We start from the raw sequence: 18,084 nt of genomic DNA, 5'->3' as shown, positions 1-18,084 counted from the left end.
CTCTGAGACAGTCCCCATGTTGTCTCAGGAAAATCATGGGAGAATATTGGGAGTCTGTAACTTGCTAACTTTAACATTTCTTTCAAGTGGAGATTCCCTGAATGCTTCTTATCTTATTAAATGTTTTATGAATTGAGTTGTGAAATGTGTTATCCACCTTATCTCTTTTTAAATAAAGTATTTTTGGCAAAAAGATAACTATATTCATATCTGAATTCTAACCATTCTCAGTTCATATTTGTTTCATGTTGTCATGAGATGTGATATTTGTATTTTTGGCAACTGTTCTTCTGACTAAAAAAGGGAAACTTATTTTCTTTGTTTACTTTTATCCTTTCAACAGTGGATACAGTTAGAATATTGCACACAGGTACTGTTCCAGATGATATCATATGTCATTCACAATCTCTTTTACAAGAGCCCATTTGTACTTTACCATGAAGGAGAAATCAGTAAGTGCATTGATTAAATACATCTGTGTTAACTTCAGAGTCAGCAGAATGCCTGGTGTCACATTAGCAAAATAAGTCAAAACACTTCCTTCTTTGAGTAGATAAATCAAGAGCGAGCAAGTGTCTGAATTCTGTTTCTGTCCTTGTGTATTCTGTCTGTTTCCTGGCTGTTGCATGAGTCTGATTCTGCCTGAATGCTATCTTGTTTGTCTCTATGTCTGGCTCTCTTTTTGTGTCTCTAATAAAAGGTTTTTGCTCTGTGTTTTAACAGAACAAAGGAAGGCATGATGGGGAAATAATGAGGCATATTTCATGGAAATCATTAGCAGAGTTTTACAAGGGATGATATCTTATAGACTTTGACTGACCCGAAATTGCCGAAATATCAAGAAAGCCAAGCCAATATTATCAAGAAATATCTGTATGGTGCTTTTAATATTTATGGTGAATATTTCTTCAACTTATTTGCCGATTTCAGCATTTATAACATACATACATACATACATACATACATACATACATTCAAATAATACAGGACGACATACAAACATAGTTTGTTCTCTGGCTAAGGAACATAGACAAGAGTACATAATTTAAGAGTTAACTATGCATTACTTTCTGTTTTAAATAATAATTATGTGGGAGATCCTAGGCAAGTAAGGATACTTGTTAATTGTTCTCTTAAAAGCAGATTAAACAAAGAGGCTGAGTACATAGTAGAATGCCGAGGACAATTTCAAGAGCCATGCCATATTGCCTGCCTGAGTTAAGTTTCTGTTGTCCAGTATTGAGCCACTAACCAGAAACTTTTGACGTGCCTGGACAAGTCCTGAGCTATTAGAAAATAACTTAACATTTCCTTATCTTTCTGCTACAGTGACCACTAGTAACAATGTTTTGTGGTTAGGTTGCTTGGTTGGGTTGCTTGTCAACTCAACAGTCCCCTGATCTTTTCCCAAAGAAAGTTTCCTGGTCTGTTTCTAAAAAACCCACCTGAGAAAAATAAAATTTTGCAGCTTGATCAGAATACTGTCTTGCTGTCAATTCTTTGTGTCTCTTGTTCCTTCATTCCCCCTTCTAAGGTCTTTGCTGAAGATCCCGCTGGCTGGGACAACTGGCGCCCGGCGTGAGGCTCTAGGACGTGGAGGAGTGGTGAACGTCGTCACACACCAAGGCAGGCCTGCCTAAGAGTTGTACCACTGTGGAAGATGGCTCCACGATCGAGGGTCCGGTCAGTTATCGCTACGGAAACTCCTGGCCATGAGTCAGATCTGAAGGAGTTTTAACGTGACGACACAAGGTAAGTTTACCATGGGACAAGCATGAAATAAACAGGATTTGTTTATTTCGGGACTGAAACAGTCTCTCAAGACACGAGAAATTAGGATTAAAAAGAAAGACTTAAAAAAATATTTATTGACTATATTGGACTATGTCTGTCCTTGGTTTCCTTAAGAAGGAACCATAGATGAAAAACGCTGGAGACAGGTTGGTGACTGCTTAAATGATTTTTACCAGACCTTTGGTCCTGAATAGGTCCCCATCCAAACCTCTTCCTACTGGAATTTAATTAAAGATGTCTTAAAAACTTATAATCATCCCCCTAATGTTCAAAAATTAATTAAGGAAGGAAAAAAAGCCCTGAAAGTGTACTCCCATCCACTTTCTGTCTGTCATTCTGTCAGTATTAATATTCCTGAACCCCCCATGTCTAGTCTTCTGGCAACAAATAACTATCAGAGAAGAAAAAAAAGAAGGAATCCCCTACTCTGGGTCCACCTACCCACCTCTCCCTCAAAGGTGCTAGCCACTTATCCATCTTTAATGGCCAAGCTAATGATTAAGGGCAGAGAAACCAGTCACCGATACTTTGGAAAAGATCCTGATTCCATAGTCGTCCCCTATACGTGAGAAAAATTAGATTGGCTGCTTCTAACAAATGTTGAATGGCCCATTGGCTGCTCCTCCTTCCTTGGTACTATCGATAACCATTATCCCAGTGATCCCTTGTTACAGTTTACCAGAATTCATTCCTTTGTTTTCCCCAAATTAACTGCCTCACAACCTATAAGGGAGGCTCCCCTGGTATTTACAGATGGCTCAGCCAATGGAGTTGCCCCCTATGTTGTGAATGGAAAGGCTACCTCCTGCCTCTCCCCATATTCCTCAGCACAGCTTGTTGACCTTTATGCAGTCATTCAAGTTTTTCAGTTATTTCATTCTCAGCCCTTTAATTTGTATACTGATAGTGCTTATGTTGCCCATTCTCTCCCCTTATTGGAAACTGTTCCCTTTGTTAAACCCTCTACCAATGCAGCTCTACTTTTTCTTCAGCTTCGCTCCTTGATTATGGCTAGACAGTGCTCCTTTTTTATTGGCCATCTACGGGCCCATTTAAAACTGCCTGGTTCTCTATCTGAAGGAAATGCGTTGGCTGATGCAGCCACACAATTACTTTTTCCTGTTCTTGCAGGATCCCTTTCTCAGGCTGCCCAAGCGCACTCTCTTCACCATTTAAATGCTCATTCCCTTCATTTGTTGTTTAAGCTTACCTGAGAACAGGCCTGAGAAATTGTTAAAAATTGCACTGACTGTGCTGTCTCCCTCCCTGTTCAACATCTGGGAGTTAATTCCCAGGTCTTGGTTCACAATGAAATTTGGCAAATGAATGTTACTCATTTAATTGAATTTGGCAAACTTAAATACATACATGTTACAGTTGATACCTTTAGTGGTTTTATATTTGCCTCTCTCCAGGCTGGAGAGGCCTCCAGAAATGTTATTTCCCATATTTTAGAATGCTTTTCTGTACTAGGAAAGCCTAAATTTATAAAAACTGATAATGGCCCAGGATATACTGGGAAAAAAATTTCAATCTTTTTGCCAACAACTTCAGATTAAGCATTTCACTGGCATTCCTTACAAACCCCAGGGCCAGGGCATTGTTGAAAGTGCTCATCAGACTCTAAAATCTATGCTTCAGAAATTAAAGGGAAGCCTTTATGATACACGAGGCAGCCCCCGAAATCTTTTACATCATGCCCTTTTTGTCCTTAATTTCCTTACCTTGGACAAGAATGAAAGGTCTGCAGCGGATTGCTTTTGGCATCCACAAACTCAACACCACCAAGCACTGGTCATGTGGCAAGACCCCTTAACTGCCCAGTGGAAAGGGCCCGACCCAGTCCTGAGTCAAGGGTCAGCATGCATCTATGACCAAACAGAGGGAGGCCCTCTTGGTTCCCTGAGACATTAGTTAAACAAGTCAACTCTAACCAATCACCTAGGGAAAAGGATAGTCCCTAAGGTTGTTTCCCTTTCCTTCTCCTTCTTTACAGATGCTGATGAAGAAAAAACTAGGAGAATTTCCCTGGATATTCTGGATCTTGCTGTTGCCTTTACCTTCTTATCAGGACCAGAGACCGGTGGACACATCCCCATTTGCATGGTGCTTTTATTTGACTGAAAATTATACTAATTATGCTAAAACACAGACCTTTGGTCACCTATTGGCTACCACTGATTGCCCCTTGCAAAGATGTCAGAATCTCATTTTACTCAACTTGACTGATTTCCATAATTCCCCCGGCAAGGTGGCTCCTGCTATCTGTTTTTTGTATGATCAGACTGTTCACAATTGCAAAACTTATTTGAAAGAGAAAAGCGTAGGATGCCCCTATTCTTACTGCAAAATTCATGATGCCATTCCTCCTGCTAAGGGACAGGTAATTGGGAGAGAATGGAACAGCCTTAAATTTTATAAGACATCTACAAGATATTCCTTAGTTGTTTGGGTCCCGTGGGACTCACGATGGACTAGTCCAGTAGAAGGAGCTATGAATACAGCCCAAACAGCCACATGGCCTAGCTCTAGACTTTACATTTGGCGCTCTTATGTACAAGTACAATCTACAGTCCATCATAATATCCTTATACAAGAAAAAATTTAATGACACAAATATCATCCCCCTCCTCTCCATTTTCCTGCCTTTCCCTCCTTCGAGAAGGCCTTATGTTTGCCAATTTTACTGGCATTGGGACTCTCTCATTGTGCTTCCTAAGTGCAGCCTTGGGACGTCCTCCCCTGATAGCAGTGCCCCTGCCTGAGGTCCTTAATTGCACCACCACTGATAATTCCCATGACGTCCACCCAATCCCTGAAGTGCCCTTGTTTCATGACCCAGGCCGCTCCAAGTTTGATTTTTGCTTTTCTAGTGTATCCCTTCCCTTTTGCAACCAGACTGTATTACCCAATCATCCTTTTGCCCCCCCCCCACCCCGTGGATTTTTCTTTTGGTGCAATGGCACTCTATCAAAAAATTTGACCATCCCTATCCCACAGGACATGCTCTGCCTACCTGTTACTCTGGTCCCACAACTTATGTTCAGGACCCCTGTGGAGTTCTTGGGGTGGGTCTCGACCCAGCCCAAGCAAAAAAAGAGCTGTCTTCTTGCCCCTTGTGGCCGGAATTTCCCTTGCCACCTCACTGGTCTCTGCAGGCTTGGCGGGAAGAGTTTTGGGTCACTCCCTCATAACAACAGCTCACCTATCCAAGCAACTTCAGGTAGCAATTGAGGCTTCTGCAGCATCCTTATCCTTCCTCCAGAGGCAGCTAACCTCTCTTGCCCTACAAAACCGACTAGTGACAGCAGAAAAGGGTGGGACATGCGTTTTTCTGAGGGAAGAATGTTGTTATTATATTAATGAGTCTGGAATGGTAGAAACCCAGATAAATAAGCTACATAAACTTAGCCTAGAGCTACATAAGCAGCAATTCTCTGCGGCAGCAGATGATTGGTGGAAATCATCCATGTTCTCCCTTTTGGTGCCTTTGAAGGACCGTTAGTCAGCATCTTGTTATTTGTAACTTTGGATCCCTTTATAATTGGCAGGCTAATCCTATTTATCAAAAAATAAATAGACTCCCTGGCATCAAAACCTATACAGGTTCATTACCATAAGCTCAAAATGCTGGATCGAGGATGTGATCTCTATGATATTTCTCAGTCCTTTTCTCCTTTAGGAGCAGCATAAAGTCTGAACCTATGCTTATTGGCATCAGCCGGTATGGACACCACTGGGTGCAAGGCCAAGCACTGCAGGGGAAGGCTGATTTAATAGCCCTTGGTTCAGATTCCCTGAGAGACAAACCTGACTTGAATAGAGGTTGGTATCTAGAGACACCAAAAATGCCTAAGCCCTCTCCTCCTCAAAAGGTACCCTTTTTTCTCAAGCCCAGAGCGGCTTTAGGAGGAGTCAGGTCAATGTCTCTGCCAGACGGTTAAGGTCCCAAAGTTGGTTCCAGAGTTGGTACTCCCAGTCCCCCTGGCTTACTACTCTAGTCTCATCCCTCATAGGGCCCTTAATACTTTCCTTGATGGCCATCACGTTTGGACCTTATGTGATAAACAAGCTACTACAGTATATGAGACAAAGACTAGGTACCATACAACTCATGGTGCAACAGGGTTATACTCAAGTCAGGACCACTGAGTATGAGTCATATGCAGACCCCGAAGTGAGGACATGGGAATCTCATGAACTAGAACAAGTTAGGGGCCCATGATTGAGCCCCTCTAGGACCAAGAGAAGGAGGGAATGAGAGACCCCCACCCCAGTTCCCCCTAAGGCCTGGAGAGCTGAGGAAAGGGACATCTTAAAATAGCCAGAACCAAGTCAGTTCCCCATTCCCAGACAGGGTGAAGTCAGAAGTTTTAAAAGTACAAAATCAGACTGTCTGGTGGTAACTAACCACGAGATGCCCCTCTCCCCTGAGATAACATGACCAAAATTTGGAGATGGGCTGTAAAACTCCTGACAGAGCAAAAAATAAGATAAAAGTCCAAACTCAGGAAAACTGGACCAATCAAGGGTGGACTGTACTAACCCCCTCCTCTCTGAAGAATTTTGTGGTTTTTGCCTTCAAAAGCTAATCTCCCCAAGAAAGAGGAACTCTCTTCTCTGCCTCACTGTGCCGGGCACTGCAGACGAGGGTCCCTTGCTAGCTTGTATTGCGTCAAGAAGTAAACGTTGCTATTGCATTCTGGATATCTCTGGTCTCCTGGTGGTCTCTTTGGGCATCCTAATCTGGGCATAGCACCACCACCGTTCAGGTGGGCTCACTCCCTCATAAAATAAAAGAAAGGGAGGAGATGCTGAGGACAATTTCAAGAGCCATGCCATTAAGTTTCTGCTGTCCAGTATTGAGCCACTAACCAGAAACTTTTGACATGCCTGGACAAGTCCTGAGCTATTAAAAAATAACTTAACATTTCCTTATCTTTCTGCTACAGTGACCACTAGTAACAATGTTTTGTGGTTAGGTTGCTTGGTTGGGTTGCTTGTCAACTCAACAGTCCCCTGATCTTTTCCCAAAGAAAGTTTCCTGGTCTGTTTCTAAAAAACCCACCTGAGAAAAATAAAATTTTGCAGCTTGATCAGAATACTGTCTTGCTATCAGTTCTTTGTGTCTCTTGTCCCTTCATTTGCCATTCCCCCTTCTGAAGATCCAGCTGGCTGGGACAATAGAATATCACTCTGAACTGTTCTTAAGGTATTTTATTAACTCTGGCTGTGAGGTACAGCAAAAGTTACAGTCTCTTAGAATGTAAGAGATGTTTCCATTCTAGTGTATTACCACATCCACATACTGTGGTGAGTAACTTTATGTCAAGTTGACACAGCTAGAGTTATTTGAAAGGAGGGAACCTCAACTGAGAAAATGGTTCCATAAGATCAGGCTTTAGGACATTTTCTTAATTAATAATTGATGTGGGAGGTACTGCCCATAGTCAGTTGCCATACCTGGGCTGGTGATCCAGGATGCTATTATAAAGCAGGCTGGGCAAGCCATGATGAGTAAGACAGTAAGCAGTACCCCTCCATGGATTCACCATCAATTCCTGTCTCCAGGTTCCTTCCATGCTTGAATTCCTGCTCTCGCTGCTTTTGATGATGATCTGATATATGGAAATGTAAGCAGTAGTAGCCATGATGCTTTATTACAGTAACTGTGAGAAGTAGCAACTCTAACTAAGAATGTATATGATGCTGATGGCTGCTTTGTTCTATGTTAATCTTAAATGCAGACTCTATCTAGACAGCCCAGAATGTATGTAAGATTCAATGACCTTACTATATGTGAACCATACCCCTGACACTCAGACACACAGTAATGATGAGAAAGAATCTCAGTGACAAAGCCTACTGGGTCAGAAGGAAAAGGCTAACTTTGTAGACCCACCTGGCCATTGAAATGAATTGATTTTGTTGTAGTTATTGATCCAGGGAAAGCAGAGTCCTTGCTGATTTTCTAGATTATAATATCTCTGAATAAAGAAAGAATGGAATGATTCAACCCTTGAATTTCGTTTATGAATGCACAGCACAGAACACTTAGAATACTTAGGTATTCTCACTTAGGTCTACAAATCATTCATTCACAAATCAAGACTGTATGGCCAATGCACGCAAAGAAACAAAAAAAGGAACATAGAAATTTTTCTTTAGGAAGCACAGACCTTGAAATTATTAGTCAAAAATTTAATTAGTCATTGTGTATGGGATTGATCCAACTATAGGAAGAAAAAATATTAAACCAGCTGAATACAATTATAAAAATCTATGGGAACATTAATAGGATCATAAATTTAAACTGTATTACATAATGGGGTTCCATGATTGTGGGAAAGAGAAAGTATAACTAGAGAAGACAGAAATAATAGACAGATGGATTACTGATGACAGATAGATACATGATAAATTTAAAAAATGATAGAAGTTAGATGTGACAATGATAGATATAGGTGATATTTGACAGTTCTTAGGTAGATAGATAGATAGATGATAGAGAGATAGATAGATAGATAGATAGATAGATAGATAGATAGATAGATAGATAGATACATAGATAGATACATAGATAGATGGATAGATAGATAGTCAGTCAAAATGGGGTTAACAAACAAAAGTATCCTACTGGCTACTAAAAGCAAAAATATAAAAATCCCTGTGACAGGATTATCTATATGGGGGTCATTGACCAGTGAGTTACCAAGGACCCAATAACTCTACAGTCTCTTGTCAATGCTCTTGGTTACCATCGAGAACAAGAGATAAAGACACTCACCATGTAGTTTAGTCATAGAACATGTAGAAATAATGTTTGTACTGACCTGGAAGCTTCATCCCTGGTTTTCATAGTTCTGGAAGGTGTTGTGTGCCCTGGACAGCAGCACCCTAAGGATGGAATGATAGAGACAGGTGATACAAGGAAATACACCAAGTCTAGATTCTGATCAAGGTGCAACTTAATTTTTTTCCAGGAGGGTTTATATAGTTACTGCAGGGTGGGGGGAGCAAGAAGTTGTCATCTGTATAAGGTGGGGCAAGCTAACAGTATGTTTGTATAGGATGTTTACAGGGTGAAAGGGTCAAGGGCTCTGATTCAATGTCCTGTTGCTAGGCAACCTGACTGTAAGATGGTCTAGTTCCCTGTCTTATCAGGGGTCTGTATTTTTCCACTAACTAGAGATTCTGTCCTTGTCCCTGACAGTTGTGTATGTTAATGGAGGAGAAATGTAATCATCAGCTTACCCAAGAGTGAGCCCTGTGAGTTACTATAATAGTCAGGCTGACAAAACATACTCACTGTTGCAATACTGGCACAAACGATGTGAGAGTAACTAACTACTTTCTGATTGGATTTAAAGATTGGCCAGAAATCAATGAGTAGACAGATGATAGACCCTAGTAAAGAAACTTTTACTATTATTCTAGTAAAGGTAAATAGTATTAAGCCAACAGTTAATGACATGTAGATTAATGCATTTCTCAAATTTCATCAGAGAAGCTTTTGTTTGCAGAAGATAATGATCATAAAAGAGACCAACAGCTGGCTGAAGTACAGAGAGCAAAAGATTTTTTAAAAAAGACTGTCTCTAAATGGGATGCATATACTATACCTCCTTCTTCAAAGACTCAGGGATTATTTCAGAAGAGGGACTGGCAGACAGTCCTTACTATTCCTAGAGGGGTTCTGTAATCTCATCATGGACACTCCTTAACACATATTAAACCCTTGTTCCCCAAGATAAATTTATTATCTAAATATGTTATATGGACTATTCACATAATTTATAAACACAATTTATTCTGATGGATTCTATTTTCCTTACCTCATAAAAGGGAAATTTAGGTTCAAAAATATAAAGTGATTTGACTGAGGTACATAAGCCCTCAAGCACCATAGGTAAGATTAAAGTGCCATAAAACTGGACCAAAATCTAGAGCCTTATAATCTTTACCTTATAATATACTACTGCTTGTCCACTACTGCTTGTGCCTTGTGGGTAGTCTGCATGAGAGCATAACATAGAAAGAACTGTGCTACCTTCCCCAATTTCACTTGGGAATAGGCATGTTGAGTGACTGATTTAGAGGGCCACTATGAGCATACCATCATTTGTGGCAAAAAGAACCACCAATTTATTTAGAAGGTACAGTAACACAAATGTCCAACCACAACATTTGGAGACTTTGAGGACTACAGAGATGGCTCTATAAGCAAAGGGACCAGAATTTATTCTATTAAAACCCATGAAACCATGTAAAAACAAAGCCAGGCATTGTGGCACACACTTGTAATTGCAGTATTTGGGAGACAGAGATGTATAACTGTGGGACTTTCTGTCAATCCAGGCTAGCAATTTGGCAAACTCTAGGCCAGTAAGTACCTGTCTCACAAAACAAGGTGAATACCACCTGAGGAATGACACCAGAGATTGCCCTCTGATATCTGCCTGCATGTGGATAAAAGAACACAGTTGGAAAATTCAAGAGTCTAGGAACCAGGACACCACTTGTATTTTTTAAAACATGATAGTTTCTTCTAGACATGACAGAAAAAAAATATACTCATGAAATCTCAACCATGTATGTGGTAGTCTAAGAAAGTCCTGTATATTTACAATACCACCTGACATGTGGATGGAGGAAATTTCTCAAGTCCCTACCTCTAGATGATGAGCTACAGTTAGTTAATGGCTTCTGAAAAAGGGAGAACCAATTTAACTTAGTGATGAAGCATCTGATAGATGATTCAATCTCAAGTGGTCAGTCCTTAACATGTGTGTATATGAGCAACATTAAAATGGAATCAGTAGGTGCTTAATATGTGCATAAAGGGAGTTTAGGGGGAGAAAGGGGAACAGAAAATGTTTTAACTAAATTATGATGCAAAACACAACAACATTTTAAAAAATTACCTGAAGACTTAGGGTTAATTATTAGTCCCTTTTTTCTTCAAGGGAATGTTTTTAAAATTAATTTTGTACTTCAAGACCCAAGAGTGGCAGGGTTAGAAGCAAGTATAAGAAATATCACAGACAAGCAGAAAATCTGATTTAAAATGTATTTTTCTTTATCAGGCTTAGTTTGTGAGTGCATGTGTATGTGTGTGCTAGTGACAAATATAAATAATCTTATGCCTAATGGGATTTAGGTAATAAAAGCTAGTGGTTTGGGATAGCTGCAAAGAGATTAGATACAATAAGTTTTTCAGCCTTAAACAGAGGTTAAATATAGTAAGATAATTCTTCTTATCTTTCTACTATGGCTTATTTTCTCATTTCTGATTGTTATAAGAAAAGCCATTCTCCTTGGTTAGTTTTCCCAGCAACAGTAAATGAACTTTAGTTTGAAGACAGAAAATAAATCATCTTTTATACCAGGAAGAGCTGTGCCAGTGTATTAGTTATCTTTCCTGTTGCTGTGATAAAATATTCTGACAAAAGCAACTTGCAGGAGAAAGGATTTCTTCTGAATCACAATTCGAGGTTATATGCATTTCCAGCTTTTATGCTATTATCGTGAGGAAGTCACAATAGCATGAGCATTAGAGAGCTGGTCCCAATATCTCTTCAGTCAGAAGGAAAGAGCAATGAATGAATGCATGCTAGTGTTCAGCTCACTTTCTGATGGATATCACCCAGGTCCCACCCATAATTAATATAGCTTTTCCCATATCAATTAATATAATCAAGAGAATCCTGACAGGTATGTCCAGAGGTCTGTCTCCCAGGTGGACAATTAGCAATAACAATTACAAATCCTCAGCTAGTTGGCACTCAAATCACACCACTTTTAAATGATATCCTTTCTTCCAACATACCCATGGTATTAAGGCCATCTTATAGTGTAAAATATGTTTAGTTCAACTCTAAAATTTCCCAGTTACCAACGGTCCCAACCCTTTAAAAGTCAGTCTAACAAAATCAGAGCTAGATGTTATCATATTGTAATGGCACAGAGGAAGCATTACTATTCAAAAAGAGAATAACTGGGGCAATAAACAATCACACTTGTCTTAGTTATGGTTTCTATTTGTGTGAAGAGACAACATGACCACAACAACTCTTATAGAGGAAAAACCTTAATTGAGCTGGCTTACATTTTCAGAGATTTAGACTATTATCATCATGGTGGGACATGGAGGCAGACAGGCAGGCATGGTGGGTGCTAAAGCTGAGAGTCTTACCTCTTGATTGGCAGGCAAAAGGAAGTGAGCTGAGACACTGGGTGTAATTTGAACATATATGAGACCTCACAGCCCATGTTCACAGTGACACACCTCCTCCAGCAAGGCTCTACCTATTCTAACAAACCACATATCTTAATATTTCCATCCCCTATGAGTTTATGGGGGCCAATTACATTCAAACTACCACAACATCAAAGCATAAAAAAGGGGGGAAAAAGACAGCAAATGCAGTCTAAGGCAGAGTTTACAACCGTAGGGAAGTCACAAAGGTGGGTGCCTCAAGGGGATAGTTCTCTTATTTTGATAGCAGAAAATAGAAATGAATACATGAATACTTGCTAGGTTCACCACTTTTCATTTATATAGCCCGGGTCCCCCCATCCCCCACCCCACTTCGCTACCCGCCCCCCACATACACAAATAAGAAGTACCTTCCCATATCAATTAATGCAATCAAGAAAATCGTCTACAGGTATATTGAGAGCAGTTCCATTGGTGCTTCTAGGATTCATTAAGTGGAAATTACCACTAAGAATCACAGTTGTCAAAATTTTACTCACCTAGCAATCATATTTAATTGTTATCATGGATCTAGTATGTGATTATGTCTGCATGTATATTCCTATGTGTACACATGCTATTCCAACTGTTCTTTACAATCAGTATGTTCTCTTAGAAATACTTACTGCAAAACAATTGACATGTCCAAATGGTACTGAGACAGAGCACATGAAGATTAGTCCATAATTCAGTATTCAGTGGGTTTCAGGACAGATAGAGCCATGCTTCTTCCTATTGTTGTCCAAGACTTGTAATCCATCACATAAAGTTTGAAAAAAACAAAATGAAGGAAACCACTTGTCTAAGAAACATGGTACAGATAGACCAGCTTAAGGATGCTTTCCTCATTTACTCTTTTATTCCAGAAAGAGAGCGTAGACTTGCCACACAGTACATTCCCCAAAAACCAAAGCCTTTTTCAAACAATTTCTTTTTTATCATTGCTTATTTATTTTCCTGCTTTTAATCTTATATATCAATGGAAGATATTAAAAGATTGCTTATCAATTAAAACTAAGGCATCTTTCTCATCCTTGGCTGAATAAATCTAAAATAAGTTAGAGTTTCTGGTATTTTGGAACACTATTTGTATAAACTGGTTGATATTGAACATCTCCAATTTGATATGATCTTGAATTCTCTGCAATATAAATCTACCCTTATTGAATTCTCAGGAAAAGTGATTTTTAAAAATTTTAAAACTTGCTTGCTATTAATTTTTTGTATTGTATTCTTACTTCTCTGTGTATGTGTACATGTTCATGTGTGCGTGTGCATGTTTACCTATGCATGTGTGTATATGTTTACCTGTGCAAGTGCTTCTAGAGTCTACAGGTAAAAGGTGGGTTGTCCTCAGCTGATCTTCACCTCTCCACCTATTTTTTAAAAATAATTTCCCTGTTTTTTTTTAATTTGTGTTGTGTTTTTTGTTTGCTTTTGCTTGTTGTTTTGTTTTGTTTTGTTTTGTTTTTTGAAACAGGTAATCTCAATTGAATCTAAAGCTCACCGATTTTGCCAGTCTGGCTGACCAGTGAATTTCAGGAATATGCTGTCTTTGCTCCCCTATTTCTGGGATTACAGACAGGTATTAGAGTGCTATGGCTCCAAAGTCCACCTCATTCTTGCACAGTAAGCACTCCACCACCTAAACCATACCCTACTCCTATGTTATGTATGTTCTTAACAATTAAATAAAAAATGACTTTGGAATTTTAAACAAAACTTTATTGCTAAAAATCATGAATCTCCATTAACACAAAGACCAGGGAATCACTTGTGTCTGTTGCACAAACACAGGTGTAAACTGTTTGGGAAAAGGCCGCTGCATGGTGGCAAGCCTTCCCAAGTGTTGCCCATTAGGTCCAGGTAGGCCAAGCATTTCCGTGTAACTTTCACCATTGTAGTGCTGAGCTCAGTTTATGCAAGTTGGTTGAAGGTTGCCTCTAGACAGCAGAAATGCAGTAGTAAGTCTAATAAGACAAGAATATCTGCATGTATTTACATTTTTATCTATATTTGTCTATCTATCTCTTTGATTATATATTAATAACTTCAAACCAAGAGGTAAAAAACAAGCAAGGAAACCAACAAATTAAAGCAGAGACATAGACTTCCTACTCTTATTCAGTGGACTATAGCATATAATATGCTACCACTGTAAGTAGAAAAGATAAGCCATTTAAAAACCTTTCAGGATATAATTATTGAATAGTCATTAGGGGTATTTGGGTGTAAAGGTTTTCTATGATTTATGTAAATACACTGACCCAGGCAAAGCCTCCTACTTCGTAGATCTTCACATCAAAACCCTAGGTGCAGAAAGCATAAATGTGAAACACATGACAGGGATGAAGCAAATATGATTCCTACCCACTTGCACAGTGTTTTCTGGAGTTGAATGCTAGCATTTTACTACCACAAGTAGGATCAAAGGAACCACAAGAAAACCCACAGAACTACCTAACCTGGGCTCATGGTGACCTAATAGACAACCAGAGCTCCTGCATGGGACTGATCTAGGCCCTCTGCATATATATTACAAAACTTGGTCGTCTTGTGAGACACCTAACAGTGGAAACAGGGACTGTCTCTGACTCTGTTGCCTGCTTTTGGGACCTTTCCTTCATCTGGATTGCCTCATCCAGCATTAATAGAGGAGGGGGTGCCTAGTCTCCCTGCAACTTGACATATAGTGGCTGGCTGTTATCCATGAGAGGCCAACGTTTTCTGAAGAGAAATTGAAGAGGAGGAGGCAGCAAAGTGGGGGAGGTGTTGAGGAGGGACTGGGAGGAGAAAAGGGAGGGGAAACTTTAGTTGAGATGTAAAAACAATACATAAAAAATAAAAACAAAAATAAATTTACAAAGAAAGATAGAAGATAAGAATAAAAGAAAAAAGAAAGAAAGAGGGAGGGAGGAAGGAAGGAAGGAAGGAAGGAAGGAAGGAAGGAAGGAAGGAAGGAAGGAAGGAAGGAAGGAAGGAAGGAAGGAAGGAAGGATAAAGAAAGAAAGTCAAAGTCAAGCCCTAGAGTCTTTGAGGCTTGGTCCATCTTCCTCCATTGTCTTCTTTCTTCAAGCTAGTGGAGGAAGTAAATGCGACATTAGAGTGTGGGGCCATTTTCTGCATGTTCAGAAAAGAGCTAGCAGGGGAGAATGGATTTAGAGAATATAACAACTAAGAACAGACTTCTCTGGTCGACTGGTAAGTGACCAGTAGATAGAAATCTGGAAGTGCTGGGCTTCTTCTGTCTGAGTGAGGCATGAAAAGCTTAGCCATCTGTTTAAGAAAAAAGCTAGGATTTATAGAATGCAGTTATTTTTAAAGCACCTACACCTCCATTCCTCAGCTCTCTGCCTTGATGTGAGTGAGGACCATGGGGCCTGCTTTGGTAAGACTCTTAAAGGTTTCTCACAGACATTCTGGTGTCCCTGCCTTTCTGCAACTCCAAATTACTACCCCTGTAGTAAAGATGAGCCAATTTCCAAATCTCTGCTATGGATGAGATGCTGTGCTCTCAGCTTGCAAGAGGAGCTCTTCACAGCAAGCTCTTGAAATGTGTGTCTTACCCCTGGTTCCCGTGAAGGAAGCTGAAGTTTATGAACACTAAGCAATGTCCCCAAGGTCATGACCACCAAGCCACATTCCCAAAGCTGACAGTCATTAAATTATGGCTTCAAGTGTGACACTAGATGGGAATGCACAGTTTTACCCTGCTGCATTGTGCTCCAAATAATCAGGTTATTAAACCTCCAAATAGTAAGGTTGAGGCTTCTGCTAAAGATCCCTAACTTTGAAAAATTATTGAAATAAATAAAGACTACAATAAGTTGAGAGAGGTGCTCATTCTTGTATAAATTACATGCATTTTTCTCAAATCAAGGAGGCTTTAGGAGTTTGTTATGTAATTATTAGGCATACAAAAGTGCACATAATATATCTGTTTAATATATAAACCACATAAATATATATGGTTTAAGATAAAAATTTATGCCAGGCAGTAGTGGTGCACGCCTTTAATCCCAGCACTCAGGAAACAGAGCCAAGCAGATCTCTATGAGTTCTAGGCCAGCCTGGTCTACAAAGTGAGATCCAGGACAGGCACCAAAACTACACAGAGAAACAATGTCTCAAAAAAAATATTAATAAAAGTTCATGTGGACACAATATATAAATAAATGCAAATATGCATTGTGAAAGTTACTATTATCAACTTGATAAGACCTAGGGACAATTGTCTGAATATGTCTGCTGCAAAAGAGTTTCTAGATTAGGTTAATGGAGAAGGGAAGAACACCCTAAATGTGCATAGTGTGATTCCATGTACTGAAATTCTAGACTGAACGCAAACCATGAACAGAGTTGAGTGCCAGCATTCATCTCCCTTTGCTTCCTGACTTTGGATGTCATCTTATCATCTGCTGCAGCCTCCTGTCTCCAAAACATCTTTGCCATAATGGACTGTATGCTTGAACTATAAGATAAAATAAACATTCCACCCTTAAATTGTTTTTGTGGGCAGTTTGCAACAGCATTGAGAAAAGGAATTAATGAATGTAATTAAGAGTGATATACACATATTAACAGATACATATGCAATTGTTAATTCAGTCATTAGTCTGCTTGCTAATCCATCACAGCCAGGTTATAATGGGTTCTGAAGTTTATGTTTAAGTAGCTGAAAATAACTGTTCAGAGCAAGAAGAGTTAATGGCAAATACTCTCCTTAATAGGAACTAGCTTGATATGTCTGTGTCAAACACAGTGAGTGTTGGTGTTTGTAGTGGGAGAATTAGGAAGGATTAAAATCATCGAGATTCTAAAGACCTTTGGTAATGCCTCTGATAATCTTTAGGGTTGATTTGCTAATGTGCATGCATGTTGGCATGCATTAAATCAAAAAGGTGACTGTCCAGAGAGAAGGAGCCACAGACTTAATACTAACACAATTCCTCTGCGAGTTAAGTCAGCACTATTCTTGCCTTCAGCATATATTTGAAGGTGTTCATGCCCTTCTGGAACAACCCAGTAAATTTAAGCAAGAAAGGAAAGGTTCTCTCCTATGAGGACATAATATATAAAGACAAAAAACATCAACTATAAATCAATGCATATTGATTTAGGTAAATAGATTCATTGCCTTATGGTAAACCTGTCTCAGAGGTGAGCCCCTTTCTAAGAAACTGTTTGTCTTTAAATTTCTTAGCAAAAACTCAAAGGAAGATCCCTTCAAACTTAAACTGCCTATATTATCTTATAGGTTTAGATTTTTGTCAAGAACTGTGCATGTCCAGAGCCAAGCTGAATGGAGCATTGTCTGGGAGGCAATATTTTCTGCCATGAATCCAAATGTAGCCTTGATGAGATCCTTCTTCCACCAGGAAGGTGCAAGACAGCTGCCCCCAAGAAGTGGAGTTCTGCACTGCTTTCCTTAGTAGCCTCCACATGAGTTCCCGGTGTTATCCAGGCATCACGGTAGGTTCATAGCTGAAGGACCTGCAGCATATAAGCCCTGATTTACAAAGATCGGTGTTACACCTCAGCATAATTACTTCCATGATCTGATGTCAATTATTTATATGCTCTTTGGCATGTTCACTTTTACTTTGGGGCCACAGATTCTTTTTGTTTTGTGTTGTGTTCAGAATTCTACACAGTGTGGCTTGGTGAACAAGTGTTGTTCCAGTTACTTACAGAAGAAGCACAGATAAATGGTTACTTATGAAAGTTCAGGTAACTTAGGAGGGGCTAGATCCCCTCCTCTTTCCATGAGGGAAAATTAATGGGCTCAAATGAACTGGGGAAAGCAGAGATTTTCTGAGTTTGAAGGAGGCTCTTTCAATTCAGATGAGCATAACTTCGGGTGGCTAGGGTCTCTGGTAATCAGTGGCCATCAATCACTGGCCCATCTCAGGCCAGTGGCTTCTGGAATCTTTTTCCTATAAACTCAAATAATGAATTTTATGGTCAATGGGAGAGAGAGAGTTTTAAAAGGGGCTTTTGTGAAAAGATGGTAGATAAAATTTAAGAGAAGT

At 39.6% G+C, this 18,084-nt stretch overlaps 1 long non-coding RNA gene across 1 annotated transcript; it reads left to right on the top strand.

The window, feature by feature from the left end:
• The first annotated feature begins 1,180 nt into the window (after nt 1-1,180).
• Nucleotides 1,181-17,600, top strand: LOC143267759 (uncharacterized). Its single transcript, XR_013043183.1, has 3 exons — nt 1,181-3,900; nt 5,477-5,619; nt 17,310-17,600. It is a non-coding gene; the product is annotated as an uncharacterized LOC143267759 (long non-coding RNA).
• Nucleotides 17,601-18,084: the final 484 nt, after the last annotated feature.

Source organism: Peromyscus maniculatus, chromosome 11, assembly GCF_049852395.1.
Source record: "Peromyscus maniculatus bairdii isolate BWxNUB_F1_BW_parent chromosome 11, HU_Pman_BW_mat_3.1, whole genome shotgun sequence".
Classification (NCBI taxonomy): domain Eukaryota; kingdom Metazoa; phylum Chordata; class Mammalia; order Rodentia; family Cricetidae; genus Peromyscus; species Peromyscus maniculatus.
This window is presented reverse-complemented; position numbering and strand designations above follow the sequence as displayed.